This window comes from Hemitrygon akajei, chromosome 3 (assembly GCF_048418815.1).
Source record: "Hemitrygon akajei chromosome 3, sHemAka1.3, whole genome shotgun sequence".
In the NCBI taxonomy this organism is placed as follows: Eukaryota; Metazoa; Chordata; class Chondrichthyes; order Myliobatiformes; family Dasyatidae; genus Hemitrygon; species Hemitrygon akajei.
In genome coordinates, this window is record NC_133126.1 from 189329383 (window position 1) to 189356746 (window position 27364).

The following is a 27364-nucleotide window of genomic DNA, read 5'->3' on the forward strand; positions in this document are numbered from 1 at the left end:
CAACTTCATAGATCCTATACAGGTCACAGAGGCCGAGGTATTTGCTGTCCTGAGGCAAATCAGGGTGGACAAATTCCCCAGAGCCTGACAAGGTGTTCCCTTGGACCCTACAGGAGGCAAGTGCAGAATCGCAGGGGCCCAGGCAGAGATATTTAAATCATCCTTAGCACCAGGTCAGGTACCAGAGTTTGGAAAATATCTAATGTTGTTCTGCTGTTTAAGCATAAGCCAAGATACTGTAGGCTGGTGAGTCTGACATCACTAGTAGAGAATTTATTGGAAGGTATTCTAAGAGACCGGATATATAAGTATTTGGATAGACAGGAACTGATAAGTATAGTCAGTATGGCTTTGTGCATAGTAGATCATGTCTAACCAATCTTATAGAGTTTTTTGAAGAAGTTACCTGGAATGTTGATGAAGGTAAGGCAGTGGATGTTGTCTACATGGACTTTAGCAATGTCTTTGATAAGGTCCCACATGGGACATTGATCATGAAGGTTCAAGCATTCAAGATTCAGTTTCGGATTCAGATTCAGATTCAGTTTATTGTCATTTAGAAAGCACAAATGCAATGCAGTTAAAAAATGAGACAACGTTCCCCCAGAATGATATCACAAAAGCATATGACAAAACAGACTACACCAGAAAATCCACGTAATGTTTGGCAATCCCCAATCCAGAGTCAGGAGAGGCTGCTGCGTATTAATACCGCGCTAACATCTAGCGCGTTCCCCGGAAATCCAAATCCACCAGACAAAAACAAAAACTAAAGCTACAAGACCTGCACAAAACCACATAATTACAATATATAGTTACAGCAGTGCAAACAATAGCATAATTGATTTTAAAAAACAGACTATGGGCACAGTAAAGATAGTCCAAGATGTTAAAGGACTGTAAGTTCAAAAGAAATCACCACAGTTTCCACAAGTCCCCAGGGTCCCAACAGACTCGCCATCCTGCGCCGGCGGCAGAAGGGAGTACCCCCGCTATGGACTTCCAAGGCGCCGCCTGACTCAGCCTCGCAGACGCAGCACACAATGGAAGCTCTGTCAAAACCAGCCTCACAAACGCAGCACACACCGAAAGCGACCTGAGTCCATAGAAAGGGCTCCAAGTCCGTCGAAACTCCGAGCCGATGACCATCCCCTCTGGCACAGCTTCTCCGAGCACCATCCTCTGCCGAGCGTATTAAGATGGCCCTGCTAATGGCCATCAGCAACACGACCCCGAGGACTGGGGGCCTGTTCTTCCCAGCAGACTCCCGGACCTCACAGCAGCAGCAGCAACGAAGAAGGTCTTCCTGGAATTTCTCGATGTTTCTCCGTGCTTCCACGTCCGTTTTCAATCGATTATGATTGCGCACGGCACCCCACTTCACAAATAACAGATAATCAGTTCCGGAGTGGCCGCTGCCAGCTGCGTCACGCTGCCAAGATGAGGTAGTAAATTGGATTTGACATTGACTTTGTGGGCGAAGCCAGAGAATGGTAGTAGATGGTTTCCTCTCTGACTAGAGGTCTGTGACTAGTGATGTGCCACAGGGATCAGTGCTGGGTCCATTGCTGTTTGTCATCTATATCAATGGTCTGGATGATAATGTGGTTAATTGGATCAGCAAATTTGGGTATGACATCAAGATTGGAGGTATAATGAACAGCAAGGAAGGCAATCATGGTTTGCAGAGAGATCTGGATCATCTGGAAAAATGGGCTGAAAATGGCAGATGGAATTTAATGCAGACAATTGCAAGCTGTTGAAATTTGGTAGGACGAACCGGGGTAAGGCTTACACAGTGAACGGTAGGGCACTGAGGAGTGTGGTAGAGCAAAAGGATTTGGGAATACAGGTCAATAATTCATTTAAAGTGGCGTAAAAGGTAGATAGAGTTGTAAGAAGGCTTTTGACACATTGGACTTCATAAATCAATGTGTTGAGTACAGAAGATGGGATGTAACGTTGAGGCCTAATTTGGAGTATTGTGTGCAGTTTTGGTCACCTAACTACTGGAAAGATGTAAGTAAGGTTGAAGGAGTACAGAGTAAATTTATAAGGATGTTGCTGGGTCTGGAGGACCTGATTTATAAGGAAAGATTGAATAATTCAGGGCTTTATTCTTTGGAATGTGGAAAATTGAGAGGAGATTTGATAGAAGCATAAAGAATTAAGAGGGGTATAGATAGGGTAAATGCAAGCAGGCTTTTTCCACTGAGGTTGGGTGGGACTACAACCAGACATGGGTTAAGGGTGAAAGGTGACAGTAACGGTAGTGTCAGTAACATTATATTGTCTTATATAAACAGGCACCTCACACTTTATGTCACCCTGTCAATCTTCAGGCCTTGTGTCTCAGAAACTTTTACTAATATTATTTTGTGACTGTAGTTGCTGGATCATAACTGTATGTGCTATGTGTGATTATGTGTACTGTACTTTTTACCTTGGCAATAAACTTGAACAATGCACAGGAAAAACCTAATCTAGCTGTGGTTTGGCCCTCCGTGATTCATTCTGGTTACCAATACACTCACCCCCTAGCTATCAAATGTGAAATACAGTCTTCCTTTAAACTCCAGCTCCATTTATTGTATAGTGAAGGCAAGCAGGATCCTGTCTCAATATGATGTCAAAATACTGGCCTCACTTGGCCCTGAACTTTGCTTCTGCTGCAGATGTTATTCCAGGTTCTGCTATGGTACACTGTGGTGTGGTTCCTGTGTTAGTAATCTGATGATTCTATGCAGGGAGTTCCATCTGACTGTTAGTGTAAATGCTGTACTTCCATGAAAAGTCAACCAATATTCATCAAAGAGGCTTTGTTTTGCCGCACTCAATCTCGCCTGTGTGTAACTCCAGTCGTTACTGTTCAGGATTCCACTTCAGTAGAACCAAATACTCAGTAAACCTGAGCAGAGGTATCAGTATTGGTTCAAAGTACATTTATTATCAAATAATATATAAATTATACAAACTTGAGATTTGTTTGCTTACAGGTAGCCACAAAGCAAGAAACCCGATAAAACCCAAATAAGAAAAATTAAAAAGACCAACCCCCGCTGTGCAAGAGGAAGGGGGGGGGAACAAACCATGCAAACAGCAGAAGCAAGCAAAGACATTCAAACCAAATTGAACCCTCAGATCTGAACCTTGGAGCAAGCCCATAGTAGTGCAAGAGGTGGTCGTGTGTTGTATCCAATGCTCCCGATGCAGCCTCCTCTACATTGGGTGACTACTTCGTCAACCACCTCCGAGAGGTGGCCTTTAGTTTTCTGGTGCTGAGGTAGGGTTAGTATGGCGCAGAACAGTTCAAGTTTTTGTATGTCAGTGAGTAACGTACAGGGAAGCTGGAAGAACTTATTGGGTTAAACAGCATTTTCTGGGGGGAAATGCACCATTGATGTTTTGGATCAAGTCTCTTCATCAGGAATGGAGATTAAAAGAATGTTCCTGAACGCAGTGGTGTAGTACTTTAGGATTCTGTACCAATGATAGGAATAAGGAGAGGGTGTGACCTTGATTGTGGGGATCCTTGCTAACAGATGCCACCTTTCCTAAGCCAGAGCCTCCTGTGGACGCTGTCAGTAGCGCGGAAGGCTGAGCCCAGGATGGAGAAAGCTTGTATCCGCTACTCCCTGCAACCTCCTGCTTTTCTCTGATTTGGAACTGCCAGTTGAGTTAGAAATCTCTTTGAATCCTCATCCAGGAACAAGCATATGAATTCCCATCAGCCACAGATGATCTAGTGAAACGTCATCTGACACTAAGGAAAGAGTATGCTCTCAAAAGAGGTGTCTTTGGCCTGGAGTGATACACTGATGGGATGCAAATGATGCCGGAAATTCTCACGAGCAACCCCAAGATTCAGGGAATTATGTTGCAGCTTAATAAAACCAGGCCACATCTGGTGTATTACATTCGCTTCTGGTCACCCCATTACAGGAAGGATGAGCTGGATTTGGGAATGGTGCAGATGAGGCTCACCAGGATGCTGTCTGGATTAGAGGGTCTGTGCTATGAAGACAAGTTGGACAAACTTGGGTTGCTTTCTCTGGAGTGGAGGAATCTAATGGGAAATCTGGTAGAAGACTATATAATTCTGAGGGGCATAGAGGAGACAGCCAGTATCTTTCTCCCAGGGTGCAAATACTAGAAGACATACAGTATACTTAAGATGAAATGGGACAAGTTCAAAGGAGGTGTATAGGGCAGGATTTTTCACAAAGAATTCAAAGCTCAAAATAAAATTCATTATTGAAGTACATATATGTCACGATATACTATCCTAAGATTAACTTTCTTGCAGGCATTGAAGATAGAAGAAATACAATAAAATCAATGAAAAAACAGCACACAAATAAAGACTGACAAGCAACCAACGTGCAAAAGAGGACAAAATGTTCAAATACAAAAAATAATGATAAATTATTATTATGAATAAATACATTTTATTAATTTATCAAAATATAATAATTAAATTAATCAATACTACAGAGACTGGAGGGTGCCTGGAATGTGCTGCCTGGCATGGTGGTGGAGACAGATACAATGGAGACACCTAAGGGCAATTTAGACAGGAACATGAATATGCAGAGAATGGAGGGAGATGGATATTATGCAAGCAGAAGGGATTAATTCCGTTAGCCATTTAATTATTAGTTCATTTAGTTCAGCACTACATTAAGGGCCAAGGGCCCTGTTCCTGTGCTGTACTGTTCTATGTTCTATGCCATGGAACAACTTCGGGGGAAAATAGATGATGTAGCCAAGTGTCTGGCCCAACACTTAGCCCTTAGCAAACATCATCAAAAAATATTATTATGTAAAATGTTTAAAGTAATGTGAGACTTCAGCTTCTGAAGAAGCTGGGGTTGTTTTGCTTGGGAGGAGATGTAACAGAGGTAGAAAAGATCACAGCAAGTTTCAAAATGCTAAATAAAGAAAATCTGTTCCATTAGCATCTTGTTAAAGGAAAGATTTAAAATGCAAAGGAGATCAAAGGAAGAAATATTGCACAGAGAGTGCTAATAATATGGAACTCACTCTCTGCAAGTGTGTGAAGTCAGAGTCAATGATGGCTTTCAAAAGGGCTTTCAGACAAGTTCCAGGAAGATAATTTGCAGAGCTACAGGTTCAGACTGAGTGATTGGGACTGGATAGAGCAGCTGAGAGAAACTGATGTGGATTTGTTGAACCAAATTGCCTCATTTGGTGTTGTTACAATACCACAATTCTATCTTTATTACATTGCTCTTTGTATGGAACGAGGTCTGGAATTGACGACATTTCTACAGTCACTGTGTCACAATATATCTAATTAGCTGGAGAGCATTTTGGAGCATCTTATGTGATGAAGCATGCGTCATAAAGGTAAAGCAATTACATTTTTAAGACTGTTCAATGGTGCAGAATGGAGGAAGAAGCAAAGAAAAGGGCTAAGAGTATCCTCACTCATTGCATCATGGCCTGGTACGGAAACATCAATGGCCAGGAATGGAAAACCTACAAAAAATGCTGGATACAGCCCAGTCCATCACTGGAAAAGGATAAAGCAATATCAAACACCAGAGTCATCACTCTCCAGGCCATGCTTTTTTCTTGCTGCTGCAATCTTTCTGATACCATCAAACCAGCTGGATACAGCCCAGTCCATCACTGGAAAAGGATAAAGCAATATCAAACACCAGAGTCATCACTCTCCAGGCCATGCTTTTTTCTTGCTGCTGCAATCTTTCTGATACCATCAAACCAGCTGCTTATGGTGTACGAGAAATGCAAGAGAACATTTAAGAAAGAAATCAGGGAGGCTAAAAGAAGACACGAACTTGCCCTAGCAGGCAAGGTGAAGGAACATCCTAAGGGATTCTACAAATATGTTAAGAGCAAAAGGATTGATAGGGACAAAATTGGTCCTCTGGAAGATCAGAATAGTAATCCATGTGTGCAGCCAAAACAGATGGGGGATCTTAAATGAATTTTTTGCATCTGTATTTGCTCAAGACATGGACACAGAGTCTACAGAAGTGAGGCAAAGTGGCATCAACTTCATGGACCCTATTAAAGTTATAGAAGAGGAGGTGTTTGCTGTCCTGAGGCAAATCAGGGCAGATAAATTCCCAGGGCCAGGGGAAGTGGTCTCTCGGACCCTGCAAGAGACAAGTGCAGAAATTTCCGGGGCCCTAGCAGAGATATTCAGAATTAGAATCAGGTTTATTATCATTGCACGAGTTGTAAAATTTGTTAACTTAGCAGCAGTAGTACAATGTAATACATAATAATACAGAAGAAAAAATAAGTCAGTTGCAGAATCAGAATCAAAGTCAGAATCAGGTTTATTATCACTGGCATGTGACGTGAAATTTGTTAACTTAGCAGCAGCAGTTCAATGCAATACATAATCTAACAAAGAGAGAAAAATAATAACAAAAATAAATCATAATAATAAATAAACGAGTGAATCAATTAGATATTTTGAATAGATTATTAAAAATGTGCAAAAACAAATACTGTATATTAAAAAAAGTGAGGTAGTGTCCAAAGCTTCAATGTCGATTTAGGAATCGGATGGGAGAGGGGAAGAAGCTGTTCCTGAATCACTGAGTGTGTGCCTTCAGGCTTCTGTATCTCCTGCCTGACGGTAACAATGAGAAAAGGGCATGCCCTGGGGTGCTGAGGATATTTGAAACATCCTTAGTGACAGGCGAGGTCCAGAGGATTGGAGGATAGCCAATGTTATTCTGCTGTTTAAGAAAAACTCTAAATATAAACTAGGAAATTATATGCCGGTGAGTCTGACATCAGTTGTGGGAAAGTTATACGAAGGTATTTTAAGGGACTGGGTATACAATTATTTGGATAGACATGGACTGATTAGTGATAGTCAGCATGGCTTTGTAGTAGGGTAATATCTAACCAATTCAGTTTTTCAAAGAATTTATCAGGAAAGTGGATGAAGGCAAGGAAGACGATGTTGTCAACAAGGGTATAGATAGAGTAATTGCAAGGCATTTGATAAGGTCCCGCACAGGAGGTTGGTCAAGAAGATTCAGTTGCTTGGCGTTCAAGAAGAGACAGTAAATTGGATTAAGACATTGGCTTTGTGGGAGAAGCTGGACAACAACATTAGATGGTTGCCTCTCTGACCAGAGGCCGGTGTCTAGTGGTGTGCCACAGGGATCAGTGCTAGGTGCTTTGTTGCTTGTCATCTATATCAATGATATGGTTAACTGGATCAGCAAATTTGTGCATGATACCATGACTGGGAGTGTAGTAGACAGTGACAAAGGCTATCATGACTTGCAGTGGGATCTCTTCAGCTGGAAAAATGGACTGAAAATGGAAGCTGGAACTTAATGCAGACAAGTGCTGCACTTCGATAGGACCAACCAAAGTAGGTCTTACACAGTGAACGGTAGGGGTTGAGGAGTATGGTTAAACAAAGGGACCTGGGAGTGCAGATGCATAATTCATTGAAAGTAGTGTCACATGTAGATAGGTCATAAAAATGCTTTTAGCATATTGGCCTTCATAAATCATTGTATTGAGTACAGGAGATGGGATGTAATGTTAAAGTTTTATAAGACATTGATGAGGCCTAATTTGGAGAATTGTATGCAGTTTTGGTCACCTGCCTACAGGAAAGATGTAAATAAGGTTGAAAGAGTACAGAGAAAATTTACAAGAATGTTGCCAGGTCTGGAGGACCTGAGTTATAAGGAAAACTTGAATAGGTTAAGAATGTATTCCTTGGAATATAGAAGATTGAGAGGAGATTTGATAGAAGTATACAACATTATGAGGGTATTGGGTCTTTTCAAGTAGGCTTTTTCTATTGAGGTTGGGAGAGGCTACAACTAGAGCTCATGGGTTAAGGGTGAAAGATGAAATGTTTAAGGGGAACATGAGGGGAAACTTCTCAGTCAGAGGGTCATGAGAGTGTGGAACAAGCTGCCAGCACAAGTGATACATGTGAGCTCAATTTCAAAGTGTTTAAGAGATGTTTGGGTAGGTACATGGATGGTAGGGGTATGGAGGGTTATGGTTCTGGTGCAAGTTGATTGGAGTAGGCAGTTTAAATGGCTAGATGTGCCAAAGGACTTTCTTCTGCGCTGTATTTTTCTGACTCTATGACTTTTTGTTTATTTGTTTAATTTTTATTTGCACAGTTACTCTTCTTTGTAGTTTTTCATTGTTTCTATTACATTTCTTTGTTTGACTGTGAATGCCTGCAAGAAAATGAATCTCAAGGTAGTATACAGCGATATGCTTCAATTGTAAATTTACTTTAAATCTATCTCACCAACCTAGCCCCTCAATGAATTACAGCAGATTTTGTTTAATTGGGCCATTGGTTAATCGGGGTAGCCGCTTAGAAAAACTCTGAACGCTAAATGAGAACATAGCCAGGATTCCCTTCACTTATTTGAGACACTATGCTGTCTAACAGGGATAGGAGACTGGTACTGAGCAGTTTCTAAGTTGTGTCAGTTGCATGTCCTTGTGTGGGCATTTGACAGTACTCTGCACTTAGAGCAAATAGTTCTTAAATAGTGTCTGTTGTGAGTGCTTGCATTCAAAAACTGTTGATTTTTTTCAGTGATAGTTGATGAGAAATAAGCAGTAAGACAATTCAAAACTGTTTTGTCACTGCAGTTTCAAACATTCAGTCTTGGAAATGCCAGAAATGATTTCACTACTTTAACAAGTTAGTAACTATGAATAATTTGAAGTTATTTGCAATAATCTTGAACGTTACTTTTGGTCCCCACTGGACACTCAGCTCTCACCAGTGGCTATAAGTATTTGTTTGCTAGTGACAGCAGCCACACCTACTTGCACCAGTTCAACTGGCAAGCTAAATCAGGTGAGGGTAGTCAGTGGGTCTCATACACCCTGCTAAGATAAGGACATGCCAGTCCCAGCATGTGAAGTCAGCTTCAGTGGAATGAGTGGATAAGATCATCAGTGAGATCTGATGGTGAGGAAAGTGATTCTGAAATGCCCTGCGGAGAGTGAGGGGCATAACAAGGCACAGAAGAAGTGATATTCATCCACTGCAGTCAGGGAAGACCCCATTTGTGACATCTGCTTGTTCCACTGGAATCAGACATTTGAGGGTGAGAGGGTGGAACTATCACAGTGCAACAGCTTTTCCATTTTAAAAGTTCTCCCGTACAGGTTCCCTGTGATCGTCAGATATGACAGGCAATCACCAGTAGTATTGGTGGTGTTCTAATTTGTTCCGTATTTTAGTTAAATACATAATTTGTTATTCAGTCAAACGGTAATTTATCTTTTTTTAATATATTTTTAACTACTTCCATGAAACCAGCTAATTGGGGCAACTGCCTAATTGAGCTAAAATGTACTGGTCCAGCTGTGTCCCAGTTAACTGAAATCCACTGTATATGGTGGTATGTATGTACTTTAATAATAAACTTACTTTGAACTTTGATCTCCTACAATTCCATCTCCAAATACAAAATGCACAGAATTTCTTCTAAAGGAGAGCTTGCTGGCTTTAAATGTAATCAGTAAGTTTACAAGTTATGTTATTCAGAGGACATGCCGGAGGCAATACAGCAGGCTGGGTTTGTAAAATCATCGATTGAACATTGTAGGGTGAGCAACTACAAGTGACATTCAGGTGCTCAACACACTGCCTTTCTGAGACATTTAACCTGCTAATGTAGTTTTCTTTCATGAATTTCAAAATTTAACTTTGCTTAAAATTCATTTATTCCAGGATATGCTCATTGAGAGAAAGGCCAGCATTAATTGCCCAGACCTAATTTCTCCTGAACCAGGTAATTCGGAGTCCACCACATCAGTCTGGGTCAAGAAACAAATATAACCACATATACACCACGGCCAAGAAATTTGGCATGTCCCTTTTGACCCTCACCAACTTATAAAAAAGCACTGCAGAAAGCATCCTATCTGGATGTATCATGTATGGCATCTGCTCTGCCTGTGATTGCAAGAAACTCCAGAGAGTTGTGGGCACAGCTCAGCACATAATGAAGACTAGTCTCCCCTCTTTGGACTATATCTACACTTCCTGGTGCCTCAGTAGAGCAGCCAGAATAATCAAAGACCCTCCCCCTACACTGGATATTTTCTCTTTACTGCTTTCCCGTCGGGAAGAAGGTACAAAAGTCTGAAAGCATGTACCACCAAGTTCATGGATAGCTTCTATGCCCTTGTTATAAAACTATTAAAAAGTTCCTTTGAATGATAAGGTGGATTCTCGACCTCATAATCTACTTTACACCTTATTGTCTAGCTGTACTGCACCTTCTCTATAAATTTAACAGTTTATTCTGCATTCTGTACTGCTTTGCATTGTTCTACCTTAATGCACTGATGAAGTTATCTGTATGGATGGCTTGTAAAATGCTGGCAACATTCTTGTAAATCTTTGTACTCTTTCCCACTTAATGACGTTTTGCTGGAACAGTGTAAACAAAACTAAGAATAATACTCCAAGTGCAGCCTCATCAACAATATGTACAACAATAGTTCTGTTTTATAGAGTCATAGAACTCTACAGCACAGAACCAGGCCCTTTAGCCCATCAAGTTCATGCTGAACCATTAATCTTCCTAGTCCCATTGACATGCCCCCAGAACAAAGCCCTCCATACCCCTCCAATCCATGTACCTATCCAAATTTCTCCTAAATGTTGAAATCGGACCTGTGTCCAGAATTTCCACTGCCAGCTCATTCTACATTCTAACCATCCTCTGTGTGAAGAAGTTCCCCTTCATGTTTCACCTTTCACTCTTAACCATAACCTATTCAACCTTTCCCCATAACTCAGGTCATCAAGTCCCAGTAACATCCATATAAATTTTCTCTGCACTCTTTCAATGTTATTTATATCTTTCCTGCAGGTAGGTGACAAAAACTGCATACAATGCTCAAACTAAGGTCTCAACAGTGTCTGATCCAATTTCAACATAACGTCCCAACTCCTGTACTCAATACATTGATTTATGAAGTCCAATGTGCCAAAAGCTTTATTTTCAAACTGATTTACCTTGACACCACTTTCAAACAATTATGGATCTATATTCCCAGATGCTTCTGTTGTGTCACACTGCTCGGTGCTCTACTGCACATCATGTAAGACGTACTCTAGTTGGTCCTCCCAAAGTACAATGCTTCGCACTTGTCTACATTAAATTCCATCTGCTGTTTTTCAGATCCTTTTCCCAGCTGGTCCGGATCCCGCTATACGTTTGGTAGTCTTCCTCATTCTCCACTACACCCTAATTTTAGTTTCATCTGCAAACTTGCTGATAAAGTTTACCACATTACTATCTATGTCATTGATATAGATGACAAACGACAACAAACTCAGCACTGATCACTGCCGTACACCACTAGCCAAAGGCTACCAGTCAGAGAAGCAACCATCAACTACCACACACTGGCTTCTCCTGCAAAGCCAATGTCTAGTCCAATGTGCTACCTCATCTTGAATGCCAAGCGACTGAAACTCCCAAGCAGGATCTTGTCAATGGCCTGGCTAAAGTCCATGTAGACAATATCCATGCCTTGCCTTCATCAACTTTCCTGATAATGTCATCAAAAACGCTATAATACAGGCTAGGCATGATCTATCATGCATAAAGCCATGTTGACTATCCCTAATCAGTTCCTATATTTATATATCAGGTCCCTTAGAATGCATTTCAATAACTTATCCACTACCGATGTCAGGCTCACTGACCTATAATTTCCTAGCTTTTGCTTAGAGCCTTTCTTAAACAACAGAACAAATTTAGCTGTTTTCCAATCCTCTGACTAACTTTAACCCATGGCTAAAGATGTTCTAAATATTCTGCTAGGGCTCCTGCAATTTCTGTACTTGCCTCCACAGGCTCTGAGGGAATACTCTCTCAGGCCCTTTGCTTCAAGACACAAACACCTCTTTGTCTGTAATGTTATAAGGTCCATGACCTCCAGGTTGCTTTGCCTCCCTTCTATAGACTCTGTGTCCAACTCTGGATGCAAATAATTACAAGAGACAAGATTGGTCCTCTGAAATGTCAGAGTGGTAATCTATGGGTGGATCTCCACCCATAGATTATCACTCTGATATTTCAGAGGACCAATCTTGTCTCTTGTAATCATTTTGCTCTTAAAATGTCCATAGAAGCCATTAGGATTCTCCTTCACCTTGTCTGATTGAACAAACTCATGCCTTCTTTTAGCCTTCCTACTTTCCTTCTTAGGTGTTCTCTTGCATTTCCTATACTCCTCAAGTACCTCATTTGTTCCTACCTGCCCACACCTGCAATGCATCTCCTTATTTTTTGTAACCAGGGCCTCAATACCTCTCAAAATCCAAGGTTTCCTAAACTTGTTATCCTTATCTTTTATTTTGGCAGAAGCATACAAACTTGTACTTTCAAAATTTCACTTTCGAAAGCCTCCCACTTACAGGTATACCTTTGGGTAAAACAATCTGCCAGATCCTTTCTGGTACCATTAAAATTGGCCTTTCTACAATTTAGAATCTTAACTCTAGGACGAGACCTATCCATTTCCATAGTTGCCTTAAAACTAATGGTATCATGATCACTAGATGCAAAGTGTTCCCCTACACAAACTTCTTTCACCTGTCCTTTCTCGTTCCCCAGTAGGAAATCTAGTATCCCACTCTCTCTAATTAGGACTTCAATGTACAAATTATGGTAACTTTCCTGAACACATTTGACAAACTCCCTCCCATCCAGTATGGAAATTAGTCACCTACTATCGTAATCTTGCAATCTCTCTACAAATTTGCTCCTCTAAATCCCAAAGACATTTGGATGACCTATAATTAACATGGTCATACTTTTCTTATTCCTCAGTTCTACCCATAAAGCCACATAGACGAGCTCCCCAGTCTGTGACATTTTCCCTAACTAGTAATGTCACCTATCCCCCTTTAATCCCACCTGCTCTATCATGCCTAAAACAAAGGAAGCCATGAACATTGAGCTTCCAGTCCTGCCTATTCTGCAATCAAGCCTCACTAATGGCTTCAATGTCATGTCCACCTGCTGATCTATGCCCTAAGCTCATCTGTCTTTTCTACAAAGCTCCTTACATTGAAATATACACAGCTCAGAAAATTAGTCCTACCATGTTCAACCTTTCGATTCCTGACTTTTTACGCAGGCTTAGCAAACTCGTTCTTCACAAACATTCCACAATCTTTTCTGGGACCCATCCCCCTGCAAGCTTATTTTAAAACCGCCCATGCAGCATAAAGCATGCAGCACTAGGATCTTAGCCCCCTCCAGTTCAGTTGCAAACCATCCCTTCTGTACAGGTTCTACCTTCCCTGGAAAAGAGCCCCATGATCCAAGGATCTGACACCCTCTCTCCTGCACGAAATTGTTAGCCACATGTTAAACCGTGTGATCTTCCTATTTCTGGCCTCACGTGGCATGGGCAGTAACCCTGAGATCACAGCCCTGAAGGTCCTGTACTTTAACTTGGCACCCGAACTCCCTGAACACACTTTGCAAGCCCTCGTCACTCCTCTTACCTATGTCTTTAGTACAGATGTGGAATAGGACCTCTGGTCTCTCATGGTCCCACAAGAATGGTGCAGTCTCAATCTGAGATGTCCCTGAGCCTGGCACCCTGAAGGCAGGATACCATTTGAGAATCTTATTCTAATCCACAGAATTTCCTTTTGGTCCTCAAAACCAAAGATTCCCTTATCACTACAGACCTCTTCTTCTTGCCTCTTCCTTTCTGAGTCACAGTGCCAGAGACCCAGCACTTCCAGGTTACATCCCCCCAAGAGGCATACCTGCTGTTGAGGAGGACGGCCACAGGGGTACTTTGCATTGGCTGCCTGTCTTACTTACCTCCTCCGGACAGTCACCAAGATACCAGTGTCCTGCACCTTGTGTATAACTACCTCTCTGAATGCCCTGTCTTTAAACCCCTCAGCCTCTTGAATGACCCAGTGCTCATCCAGTTCCAGCTCTGTTAGAAGCTGCAGCTGAGTGCACTTCTTGCAGGTGTAGTCATCAGGGTCACTGTAGGTCTCCCTGCCTTCCCACATCCCCCCAGAGGAGCATTCCACTATCCTGCCTGACATCTCTACTGCTCTAAATATCTAGTAAAAGTGAAAGAATATGTAATGGAAAAAAAAGCCCCTCCTTGCCAAAGCCTCAATAAGCCCACTCTAATGGTTACCCACTCACACAATGGCCACTCTGCTTCAACCTAACTTCTTTTTATTGGACCTTGCTAAGTGCTTACTTAAGGAATCCTTGGGAACTATGCTGCGCAAAATATGCTGGTTGCCCCTGCTCACTTCTTTTAAACTCTCTCTCCTCTATGCAATCTAATATCTCCTCAAGAACTGTGGCATGTAAGATTTCAGAGGGCATTTAATGTGGATCAAATGTTCAAGATATCTTTCCTTTAGCCAAAGAGCAAAATGAAATAGATTGGTTTACACAATAATTTAGTAGTTTTATGACCACTATTCCTGTTACATGAAATTAGAGCTTAAAATTTAACAACTCTATCCTGACATATGATTGGTATAATGTACTGTCACCTATTCTTCTATTATTTTAAATTCCTTTACAACAAAAATGGTCTGAATGAGAGAAGTATCTATACTCTCACACTGAGGAGCAAAACCATAAGAAAGGGTTAACTATACTTGGAATCATAATAGGTCCCAGAATTCAGCATGCTAAATTAATTTATAATTGATTTGATTCTGAATGTATCCAATTAACATCTTCATGCTGGTCTCTTACAGATTGACCAAATTTGATTTGAAAACATACACAGAGGTTTCTTTACACATTTACTCTGCAATGACTTCACCGCTCTGAAAGCTGGTAAGTCCTTCTTAATATAAAAGGCGCATTTTCTCTGCGACTCTTCCACTCGTGAATGATTAATGTGGAGCTAATCACTCTTTCCACTTTATTGTTAAATAGGTTAAAAAGTCACACTGACGTGTTCAGGTTTTACAGACCTCTGGACATAACTATGCATAGGAGCATAGTTAAACTGGTTATAGATTTTTTTTTAAAGGGTTGTAGGTGCTTCTGTATATGAATTACAGGGTAGATTGAGAGAATGATTCCTCTCATGCAGCTGGTGGAAGAAATAAAGGCATTAGACTATTTTCAAAATGTGGAGCAAATTCAGAAATCAGAGGTGTAAAGGGACTGCTCCAAGAGAAATGGGGGAGTTGCTTAAAACATGGATGGATCCATGGATGAAGGATTCTGTGAATGGCCCTGTTAGCTGAACTTCTAATTCAGAACTGCAGAGACCTGGGTTCAATCCTGACCTCTGGTGCTGATGTGAGATTGTGTTGATGCGACACTCCCTCTAGCCATATGGGTTTCTGCACAGGTCCTTTGATTTCCTCCCAAATCTTGAAGCTGTGAAGGTTTGTGGTTAATCAGCCACTGTAAATTGCCCCTCGCATGTATATGAATGATAGACTCTTTAGGGAAGTGAATGAATTCTGAGAAGGATTTTTAAAGTGGAATTAATATCACATTAGTATAATTGAAGTGGCGGGGCCTAGGCTTGGCCTGAGAGCATATTTTTATAGGTTTGGGGTTTGGGGCTCGGGTCCAAGAGCACAGAATGATCTGAGATCTGGATGATTTAAGCACCAGGCCAAATGGAAAAGGTCAGGCTGTTGGGGCTGGAGGCAAGGCATGGGCCAATTCAGCTCACTGCTCCCTAAAGGTTTACTTGTCTCTGCGCTGAGCTGAGACTGTGGGGCCTGCAATTAAAGTGCTCCTAGGTCAGCTGCAGTTGTTTGCTTTCTTTTGTGGGTGGCACAATTTGTTTTCTTTTCTGCACATAGTTCTATTTTTAAAATTGTTTCTATTGGGCTTCTTTGCTTTACATGTAAGGGGATGAATCTTAAGGTTATGTATGGTACATATACTTTGATAATAAGTGTACTTTGAAATGGGCGATTGATGGTTGGCACAGATTTGATGGACTGAAGGGCCTCTGTTCCATTGCTGTGAGACCCATGATTCTAAATCTGATTGAATAGAACCTCTGCTTCCATTCGCTGTTACTGCTGAGTGGCTGATGTACACAGAAGGTGAACCAGGAACCAGTCACGCTGGTGTTCATGGGAGGCAGCGGACACATTTTGGAGACTTTGAGGTTCATGGTGCATGTATTTCTGGAATCTGGTTACTCTTTCTTTATGCTGATTTTGAATGGTTTGTTCAGGGCGATCAGTACTGACTTGGTTGCTTCAACAAAGAATGGGCCTGCGTGTAGCCTGCAGTGAGCTAGCAGCACAGCACTGAATAAACTGAACAGATTACTATTGGACTCCAAGATTTTATGTTTGATATTCTGTGTGTTGTTAACTTGCTTTTTGCCATTTGTGCAGTTTGTTCTTTCTTCACCCATTTGGTGTTTGCTACTTTCTTCAGCTCGTTCCATGGTGTTTTTTGAAACAGGAACAGGCCATTCGGCCCGCAATGTTGCGCCGAACCAGTTAAAAAGCAAATCAAAAGCAGAGGTGGGAAAGGAGGGCAGCTGTTTCAACAGGTGGGGAATGGTGGGATAGGGATCATATATGGATACAGTAGATCGGATTTGTTTAATTTGGCATCCTGTTCAGGACAGGCATCGTGGGCCAATGGGCCCATTCCTGTGCTGTACTTTCCAATGTTCTATTAGGGCACAAGGAAAATTACTGCAGAAGAGGTTTGCCCTGTAGACCAGCATGAGTTTAATGGGTCAAATAGTTTTCTTCGATGTTGTAAAGAATATGGTAAATATGGCAATATAAGATTTCAGATGTGAGTTTAGACTGGAGAAGCTAGAATGATTCTCCTTAAGAGGAAACTTGAAGGAGATGGATGAAGTCATATGGATTCCAACAGGGTAAATGGAAGGTAGTTATTCCCATTACCAGAAGGTTTAAGGACCAAGAACACAGGTTTCCAAATTTTGGAATAGAAATGGAAGGAGGGATAATTATATCTAAGGAAGAATGGACAATAATATGGTGGTATCAATGGAACTGTACCAGTTCACAGAAATGGAGGGAGTTTGGATGGAAAAACTTGATAGGATATTTTATTACAGCCTCTCAGAAATCCCACTATGATAGTAACCTCCCTGTTTGCTGGAGAAATTGTGGAAATCAAAATGCAAATCATTATCATATTTTTTGGGACCGCCCTGTTATCAAAGACTATTGGAGGGGGATACACAATGCCCTACAAGACATCTTTAAATGTGAAATACCCTTAGAGAGTAAGACCATATATTTTGGATATATACCTCAAGAATGGTTGAAAAGAGATAAATATTTAATGAATATACTGTTGGTGGCTGGTAAAAAGACTCTTACTAGGAAATGGTTATCACAGGAGAGCCCAACTTTAACTACATGGATGGAAATTACAATGGACATTTACCAAATGGAGAAGATAACAGCATCTGTTAATCATAAGCCGGAACAATTTGATTCATTCTGGGAAAAATGGTTTAACCACATAATGCCTCATTGGCCTGATTTTATTCTCACAAATCAATGAATGTGTTGTGAAGAAGATCATTTCCTACTTGTACATAGTTCTTTCCTTTTGCTTGTTTTTTCTTTCCACTCTTTTCTATAAGTGTATACCTCAGATAAATACTGTGTGGAGATTTGTGACATATATGATTATATGATATATATGTACAATGTCTGAAATTCATCTCATGGAAATGTTTGATGATGAACAATAAAAAAATTACAAAAAAAAATTGGAATTGGTTTCTAGGTACAGTAAAAAGCTTGTCTTGCATATCATTCATACAGATCAAATCATTACACCATGCATTGAGTGAGACCAAGTAAAACCACAATAGAATGCAAAATAGAGTGTTAGAGATACAGAGAAAGTACAGTGCAGGTAAACGATAAGGAGCAGGATTGTGAGGTTAGGGAATTATTCAATATTCTTATAACAGCAGGGAGGGGGTGTATTCAAAGCCGAAGTTGATATATTCCCCTTTGGTCAGGGCATCAAGGGATACGATGCAAGAGAAGGTGTATAAGATTGAATGGAATCCGGGATCAGCCACGATGAAATGGCGGAGCGGACTCAATGAGCTAAATAGCCTAATTCTGCTCCTATGTCTTATGGACTTATGGAATCCAGAGGTCCATGAGGCAGTCTTTACCGGGTGATCAGAGGTAGAGAGGGTCAGCAAATATAAGTTCCTCAGTGTTATCATTTCAGAGGACCTGGCTTGAGATAGTAAGTGCCATTACAAAGAAAACATGGCAGTGCCTTTACTTTCTTCGAAGTTTGAGAAGATTCAGCATGTCATCTAAAGTTTTGACAAACTTTTATAGATGTGTGGTGAAGAATATATTGATTGGTTGCATTATGTCCTGGTGTGGAAACTCCAATGCCCTTAATTGGAAAAGCCCACAAGCAGTATTGTATACAGCCTAGACCATAATGGATAAAGCCCTCTCCACCACTGAGAACATCTACATGGAGTACTGTGCAGGAGAACAGCCTCTATCATCAAGGACATCTACCATTCAGACCATGCTCTCTTCTTGCTGCTATCATCAGGGAAGAGGTACCTGAGCCTCAGGACTCACGTCGTCAGGTTCAGAAACAGTTATTTTCCCTCAACCATCAGGCTCTTGAGCCAGAGGGGACAACATCACTGAACCTTACTTACTCCATCACTGCATTGCTCCAATACCCTTTGGATTCTCTTTCAAGGATTCTTCACCTTAGGTTCTCAACATTTATTATTGCTTATTTATTATTATTATTATTGTCTTTTTGTATTTGCACTGTTTGTTGTCTTTTGCACTTGACGGATCCATCTTATTGGATGCAATCTTTCATTGATTCTATTGTATTTCTTTGTATTACTGTGAATTTACTTTCAACTTTTGAACTGATGGACACCTGAGAGAGAATAGTCTGAAAGAACAATGAAATATTGCAGGAACTCAGTAGGTCAGAGAGCACCTGTGAAGAGAAGTGGACAGCTGATGCTTCCTCTAAATAGACACCTCTTTGAACATCTATCACTGTTTCCTTCCACAGACTCTGCCTGACTCACTGAGTCATGTGTGCACCATATAATGACCTGACTTGCAATAAGTACTCTATAATTCTATATCTGTACACGGAGACTTCAATTGTTTGATCGGTTCTTTGTAAAGTACTTTTTTTCTTAAATATAATATAATTTTATCAGTCAAGCAAATTGGATACAAATCTAGAACATGAATATACCCCTAAATAGAGTTTTTTGAGAGAAGTGCTTGAACTCTGATAAAATATCCAATGAGTAATTGTGATTGTTCAACCCAGAGAAGTGTGAGGTGGTACACTTTGGAAGGACAAACTCCAAGGCAGAGTACAAAGTAAATGGCAGGATACTTGGGAGTGTGGAGGAGCAGAGGGATCTGGGGTACATGTCCACAGATCCCTGAAAGTTGCCTCACAGGTAGATAGGGTAGTTAAGAAAGCTTATGGGGTGTTAGCTTTCATAAGTCGAGGGATAGAGTTTACACAAAGTACACTACAGATGCTGTGGTCAAAACAACACGTACAAACAAGCTGGAGGAACTCAGCAGGTTGGGCAGCATCCGTTGACTGCTCGTTTCAATGGATGCTGCCCAACCTGCTGAGTTCCTCCAGCTTGTTTGTGCATGAGGGATAGAGTTTAAGAGTCGTGGGGTAATGATGTAGCTCTATAAAACTCTGGTTAGGCCACACTTGGATTACTGTGTCCAGTTCTGGTTGCCTCACTATGGGAAGGATGTGGAAGCATTGGAAAGGGTACAGAGGAGATTTACCAGGATGCTGGTTTAGAGAGTATGCATTATGATTAAGGGAGCTAGGGCTTTACTCTCTGGAGAGAGGAAGGATGAGAGGAGACATGATAGAGGTATACAAGATATTAAGAGGAATACATAGAGTGGACAACCAGCACCTCTTCCCCAGGGTACCACTGCTCAATACAAGAGGACATGGCTTTAAGGTAAGAGGTAGAATGTTCAAGGGAGATATTAGAGGAAGTTTTTTTTACCCAGAGAGTGGTTGGTTCGTGGAATGCACTGCCTGAGTCAGTGGTGGAGGCAGATACACTAGTGAAATTTAACAGACTACTAGACAGGTATATGGAGGAATTTAAGGTGGGGGGGGGGGTTATATGGGAAGCAGGGTTTAAGGGTTGGCACAACATTGTGGGCCAAAGGGCCTGTACTGTGTTGTATTGTTCTATGTTCTATTAAACAGAGGAATGGAAACCATACTTAGAAATATTCAGTAAATCAGGCAACAGATGAGAGTGAAACAGAATTGTCTTTCATGTTGGTGTCCTCTCATCAACTGTTGGATAAAAATTTGAGCTCAACTGTCAAAATTTGACTCTTCTGGTGACAATGAAACCACATTTCAGCAGCTTCATCTCTATTTTGATGGTAAAATACAACTTGATAATAGTCTAATTAAGTTACATAAGTTAAATCCATACTGTACTTAACATGATACATGCCATGGAGCATACACTCGGAGGCCATTTCATTAGCTATGCTTGTAGACAAGCTGGTTAATGCAAATATCTAATCAGCCAATCATGTGGCAGCAATTCAATGGATTAAAAGATCATTCAGACATGATCAAGAGGTTCAGCTGTTGTTCAGACCAAACATCAAAAGGGGAAGAAATGTGATCTAAGTGATTTTGACTGTGGAATGATTGTTGCCAGACAAGGTGGTTTGGGTATCTCAGAAACTGATAATCTCTTGAGTTTTTAATGCACAGCAGAGTCCAGAGTTTATAGAGAATGGTGCAGAAAACAGAAAAAACAGCTAGTGAGTGGCAGTTCTATGGGTGAAAACACCTTGTTAATAAGAGAGCACTGAGGAGAATGGCCAGAAAGGTTCAAACTGTCAGGAAGGCAACAGTAACTCAAGCACCCATGTTACAGCAGTGGTGTGTAGAAGAGCATCTTTGAATGCACAACACGTTGAACCTTGAAGTGGGTGAGCTACAGCAAAAGAAGACCATGTACCTAGTAAACTGGCCACTCAGTGTAGAATCATGGAGTAAATATTTGAATCAATTGCAAAGATATGTTTTGCTGTCAGACTCGAATATGAGACTTTGGGGGGACCTTTACCACCAATGGAAATTTCAGCTGGTGATTGGATCCTTGAGTGTCTACAAACTGCCAAAATAAATAGAGGCAAAGCATAAACACAATTTGTAGTCTGTTATTATTTCTATAATTGGTATAATTCTCAGCGGAACTGTGATTAAAATAGAATGAGATGGGAATTGTGCATTGGATAAGACTTGCAAACTGTGCTTCTACTTGGAACCACATCAAATTTTGAAGCCTGATGATTGTGTGGTCTACTAATTCTGTTTTGTGCCATGGTAATACTCTTAACCATTGGATGGAAGAGTATGCATTCAAGTCCCATTTTTTACTGCATCACAGCAGTTATTATTTCCAAGCATTAAAGTAAGGATTAGTAATCTGAAAATCTGTGCATTAAAATCAATTTAAAATCAAAATCTCAAAACGATTTTGGCTATAAACAGTGAATTATAAGCCATTGATAATTGAAAAAAACCTGTACAAGGTGTGATTTCAATCTAACATAGGATTGTATTTTCTAGTTAATGCTTTGTAACAAATGGTATGCTAGCATAGAAGTTAAATTGCTGAACTCATCATCATCGTTATGTGCCATGGGAGATCATGGTCTCATTACCATGATTGTTGTTCGCAAATTTTTCTATAGAAGTGGTTTGCCATTGCTTTCTTCAGAGCAGTGTATTTACCAGACAGGTGACCCCAACTGTTATCAATATTCTTCAGAGACTGTCAAACAGGGATCAGTGGCTGCATAACCAGGACTTGTGATATGCATCAGCTGCTCATACAACTATCCACTACCTGCTCGCATGTCTTCAAATGACGCTGACTGGGGTGGGCATAAACATGTGTTACACTTTGTCCCAGCATGACTTGCAAGCTAACAAAGGGAAGGAACACTTTACACTTCCTTTTGTAGAAACCTATCTCCACTATACCACCCCAGGTAGGACAGCATAGAGGTTAAATTACTGAACTAGTATCATAATATTAATATGAATCCTAAAGCAGCCTCCATCATGAAAGACCGCCTGCCATCCAGATTATGCTCTCTTCTCACTGCTACCATCAGGAAAGAGGTATAGGAGCCTTGGATTGCACAGCAGTAGGTTCCATAGGAATTACTACACTTCAAACATCAGGCTCCAAAACCAACGTGGATAACTTCACTCACCCAGTCATTGAACTGATCACCAAACACAACTTCGAGACTCAGTCTCAAAGAATGTACAACTCATATTCTCAGTATTATTTATTTACATATTTATTTATCATCATTATTCATTTGTTTTTGTATCTGCACAGGGGTTGTTTGTCAGTCTTTGTAGTTCTTCTTTGATTCTTTTGTACTTTTTTGTTCTACCATGAATGTCCGCAAGAAACTGAATTTCAGGTTAAGAAATGGTGACATGTACATACTTTGAAAATATATTTACTTTGAACTTTAATACACTAGTTTGTATTGAAAGAAGAGAAAATGATTAAATAAATCTAGAACTATAAAGAAAGATAGTATCAATAATGTTGGCTGTAACAATGATTTGATTCAAATCCTCCTGATGCTATGTATTCAGGAAAGATGGATGTTATTACATTAGTGAATCTGCAGATGCTGGAAATAAATAAAAACACAAAATGCTGGCAGAACTCAGATGCTGTCTGGCCTGCTGAGTTCTGACAGCATTTTGAGTTTTTATTGATGTTACTACATTTAAGTTTTTCTTTGCATGATTACATTGTTATTTGGTGTGATAGGTTAGTTGGTAGAGGGAGTGGTGTTGCCAGTTTTATAAGGAATTGAACTGACTTTATTTCTTACATCCTTCACATACATGAGGAGTAAAAATCTTTATGTTACGTCTCTGTCCAAATGTGCAAAGTACAATCATAGTAATTTATTATAATTTATAATAAATAGAACAGTAAATGTTACATAGAAATACACTCAAATCAGTGTGAGTTAATCAGTCTGATGGCCTGGTGGAAGAAGCTGTCCCGGAGCCTGTTGGCCCTGGCTTTTATACTGTGGTACTGTTTCCCGGATAGTAGTAGCTGGAATAGATTGTGGTTGGGGTGGCTTGGGTCCCCAATGATCCTTCGGGCCCTTTTTTCACACCTGTCCTTGTAAATGTCCTGAATCATGGGAAGTTCACAACTACAGATGTGCTGGGCTGTCCGCACCACTATCTGCAAAATCCTGCGATTAAGGGAGGCACAGTTCCCATACCAGGCAGTGATGCAGCCAGTCAGGATGCTCTCAGTTGAACTCCTATAGAAATTTCTTAAAATCTAGGGGCCCATACCAAACTTCATCAACCATCTGAGGTGAAAGAGGTGCTGTTGTGCCTTTTTCACCACACAGCTGGTGTGTACAGACCACATGATATCCTCGGTGATGTGGATGCTGAGGAACTTAAAACCGTTTACCCTCTCAGCCCCGTCTCCATTCCTCCTGTTATCCACAACCACCTCCTTTGTTTTTGCGACATCGAGGAAGAGGTTGTTTTCTTGACACCACTGTGTCAGAAAGTTGGCTTCTTCCCTGTAGACCACTTCATTATTGTTTGAGATCAGGCCATCAATGTAGTGCTGTCGGCAAATTTAATTAGCAGATTAGAGCTGTGGGTGGCAACACAGTCATGGGTATACAGGGAGCAAAGGAGGGGACTTAATACACAGCCCTGAAAGGTTTCTGTGTTGAGAGTTGGAGGGGTGGAAGTGAGGGAGTCCACTCTTACTACTCACCGGCGATCTGACAGGAGGTCCAGGATCCAGCTGCACAAGGCAGGGTCAAGGCCGAGGTCTCTGAGCTTTCTGTCGAGCCTGGAGGGAATTATGGTGTTGAATGCGGAACTGTGGTCCAAGAACAGCATCCTGCTTCTCCAGATGTGTAAGGACTGTATGTAGAGCAGTGGCTATTACGTCATCTGTTGATCAGCTGTGTCAGTAGGCACATTGTAGGGGGTCCAGTTTGGGAGGTAGCAAGCTGCAGATGTAGTCCTTGACCAGCCTCTCAAAGCATTTGCTTATTATTGAGGTGAGTGCGACAGGACGCCAGTCATTCAGGCTTGTTACCTTCGTCTTTTTTTGGTACAGGGACAATGATGGATGATTTGAAGCAGGAGGGCACTCAGCTCTAGGAGAGGGAGAGATTAAAAGTGTCTGTAGTTGTGCATATCCTGAGTACTTGCCCTGTGATGCCGTCTGATCCCTCAGCCTTACGACTGTCCACTCGTTGGAAACATCTGCGTAGCTCAGCCTCAGAGATGACCAGGTTGAAGGTTGTAACGGTGGCTTTCCTCGGAGGCTCAGAGTTAGCGACATTGAACCGAGTGTAAAGGTGATTGAGTTCATCTGGGAGCGAGGCTGTGGTGTTGGCGGCACCGCAACGTTTTGCTTTGAAGTCTGTGATGGTAGACCCTGACCGACTTCTAATGGACAACATCATCGATGCACTTCCGGATGAAACATATGATTCCATCTGTGAACTCGGAGACATCCTCATCATGGAAGACATTTCACTTAATGTCTTTGAATCAGTCCTGCAGCATTTGAGACCGATTGGTCGGACCAACAGTGGACTGTTTTAACTACGGCCCCTCTTGTTTCAGTTTCTGCCTGTACCTCAGCAAAAGCAGGATTGAAGCGTGATCTGATTTTCCAAAACCTGGGCGAAGGAGAGCTTTGGAAGCATTGCGGAAGGGAGTGTAGCAGCGGTCAAGTGTGTTGTCTACACAAATGCTCTGACAAAACTTCGGAGAGACTTTCGTCAGTAACGCTCGATTAAAGTCACTGGTGATGACGAAGGCAGCCTCTGGGTGTGCAGTCTCCAGCGTGTTGATGGTCTCGTTCAGTTCCTTGAGAGCCAGGTCAGTATCACCCTGCGGCAGAATGTACACCGCTGTGATAATAACAGCCGTGAACTCCCTAGGCAGCCAGTAGGGTCTGCACAGCAGTACCAGGTATTCCAGGTCTGGGGAAAAAAAGGATTTGAGTGCATGCACATTCCGGGGGTCGCACCGAGCATTTTTGACCCTGATTCATACCCCACCTCCTTTACTCTTCCCAGAGAGGTTTTTTGACCTGTCTGCCTAGCACAGGGGGAACCCAAGGGGCTCGATGGCATTGTCAGGTATCTCTTCTCTCAGCCAGGTCTCCACAAAGCATAAAACATTACATTCCTTTGTTTCCCGCTGGCAGGAGATTCTGGCTCTCAGTTCGCACAGCTTGTTGTCCAGGGACTGAACGTTAGCCAGGAGCATGCTGGGGAATGGCGGATGATTAGCATCCCGGCCCTTCTCCCTCGCCTCCGCTGCTTCTTCCGAGGTAGAGGTGGTGTAAAAGGTGAGACTCCCATGAATCATGCAAGCAGAGGTTCCCAATGTAACAAAGATGGCACATAATGGGTAAATTCTGTCTTTAATGTTCAGAAGGGTCAGTCTATCGTATCTGATGTGACAATCAGCTACTTGAACTGAAATTGCTAAGAAAATAGTTGAACTTACTAGCATACTACAGATTTGGAATGGAGCTCGCAACACAGCCGTTGTAGGTGGTGCCATCTTGAAGGAAAGGGATAGTGTGGAAATAGGAGCAAAACTAGGCTCTTTCAAACCCAGGGGTGAATGGGTACCGTCTTACGATGATGAAGAGAGTTCAGTTCAGTTCGAGGTAGTTAGCTGAGTAACATTGGAGAGAGAGAGAGGTGAGTTGATGCCGTCGATCTTCCCATTGTCTTCTGAAATCCTGTTGTAGGCACCGACTATGACCATAACACGTATGACCGTTCTTCAGTGATGGAATTATCACCCAGGCAAGGGTGGACACACAAATAATTCCCCATTGGTTGCGCCTTTTCACACTGTTAGAGCCACTGATCGATTTCCCCGAATCGATCCTCCAAAACCCCACCTTCCTGTGGGTGCAACAAAGCTCATTCAGTGTCCGAAACCGTGTGTCTGTCTGTGTCTCAGCGGATCTGGTTTTTATCCTCACATGTTGGACATCAGCTGTCCATCAACCTGCTCCGTCCTCCTCTTTCTGTAAGAGTTTTACAAGCAGGCAAGTGTCCTTGTGGAAAGGTAAACAATTTGTAGAGAAACCATAACATCAATCTTTCGAGCAGTTTCTGTCTCTCTCTCTCTCTCTCTCTCTCTCTCTCTCACTGCGTTGGACACCTCCCTCTCTCTCTTTGTAACAGCTCAAACAGTGTCCAAAAGACAGTCTCATTCTCCCGACATTTTAAGGTGATTGTCCACAGAAAATATGAACCCTAGGGATACATAACAATGTGGATTTTTGTAATGAAAGGCTATGTCACATTATTCATCAAACTGATTTGGAAGTGATTTCTATTAAAAAGGGCATTAATAGGAGAAAGTCTGTACCATGCTGGACTGAGGAGTGTGCAGAGGCAATTAGGGAGAGAAATAATACATTTAGGAAAGTTAAGAAGTATCACTCTCCGTGACCATATTAAGTATAAAAGATCACAGTTTGTGATGAGGAAAGTAGTGAAAATTGCCAGAAAGGTTTACTGACAGTCATTTAATAGTATTGGAAGGGATATTAAACTTGGAGATATTTGGGTAAGGATTAAGAAAAGGGGGGGGGAACATAGGGATAATAATATTCCATCAAGAGTTTTCTTCGTGTGAATTTAAGAAAACTATTTTTAATATAGATCAGTCATCTCCGGAGAGATTGAGATATTATGTATGTATAGGCATATGACTGACAATTCTTGACAAAATATTAAAATTTTGGAATCATATTTGGAGGTTAAGCCATCTTCTTTCATCATGTAGTAGCAGTGCCTATTCTAAAACCTAGTGTAATGCCCTGGTTAAAAGTTTTACTGCTATGCTGTGAGGTAGTTTACCTTAGCAGTTTTCTGTGTCCTGCAGGAAAGAGTGTTTTGCTTTCAGCTAAAGATAAGGAGTCATGTTGTCCAACTTGGGAATGTGTGTCAAGCAATCAGGATGGCGGGATGTGAGAAGGTTCTAAAGAGTTGTGGGGAGGAGTTTTCTGAACAACAGTAGTCTGGTTTGGTGTCTATTGGCGAAAGCTGCAGAGTGGGGCACAAGGGAAGATACCACTGTTGGAAGGAAAGTCCTTGTTGTAAGACATGATTTGTGCAGATGAATGGCTCCAAGGAGGAAGGGTGAATACTCCTGAGTGAGAACCTGAGATGGCC

At 41.5% G+C, this 27364-nt stretch overlaps 1 protein-coding gene across 1 annotated transcript in view; it reads left to right on the forward strand.

Annotated features, from left to right (window-relative positions):
* Window positions 1-27364, forward strand: part of LOC140725757 (muscleblind-like protein 1) — a 757760-nt gene that overhangs the window by 128414 nt on the left and 601982 nt on the right. The window contains exon 2 of the mRNA XM_073041625.1: window positions 14792-14873. The gene's annotated coding sequence lies outside the window, so the exon portion shown is untranslated. The remainder of the gene's footprint in view (window positions 1-14791; window positions 14874-27364) is intronic.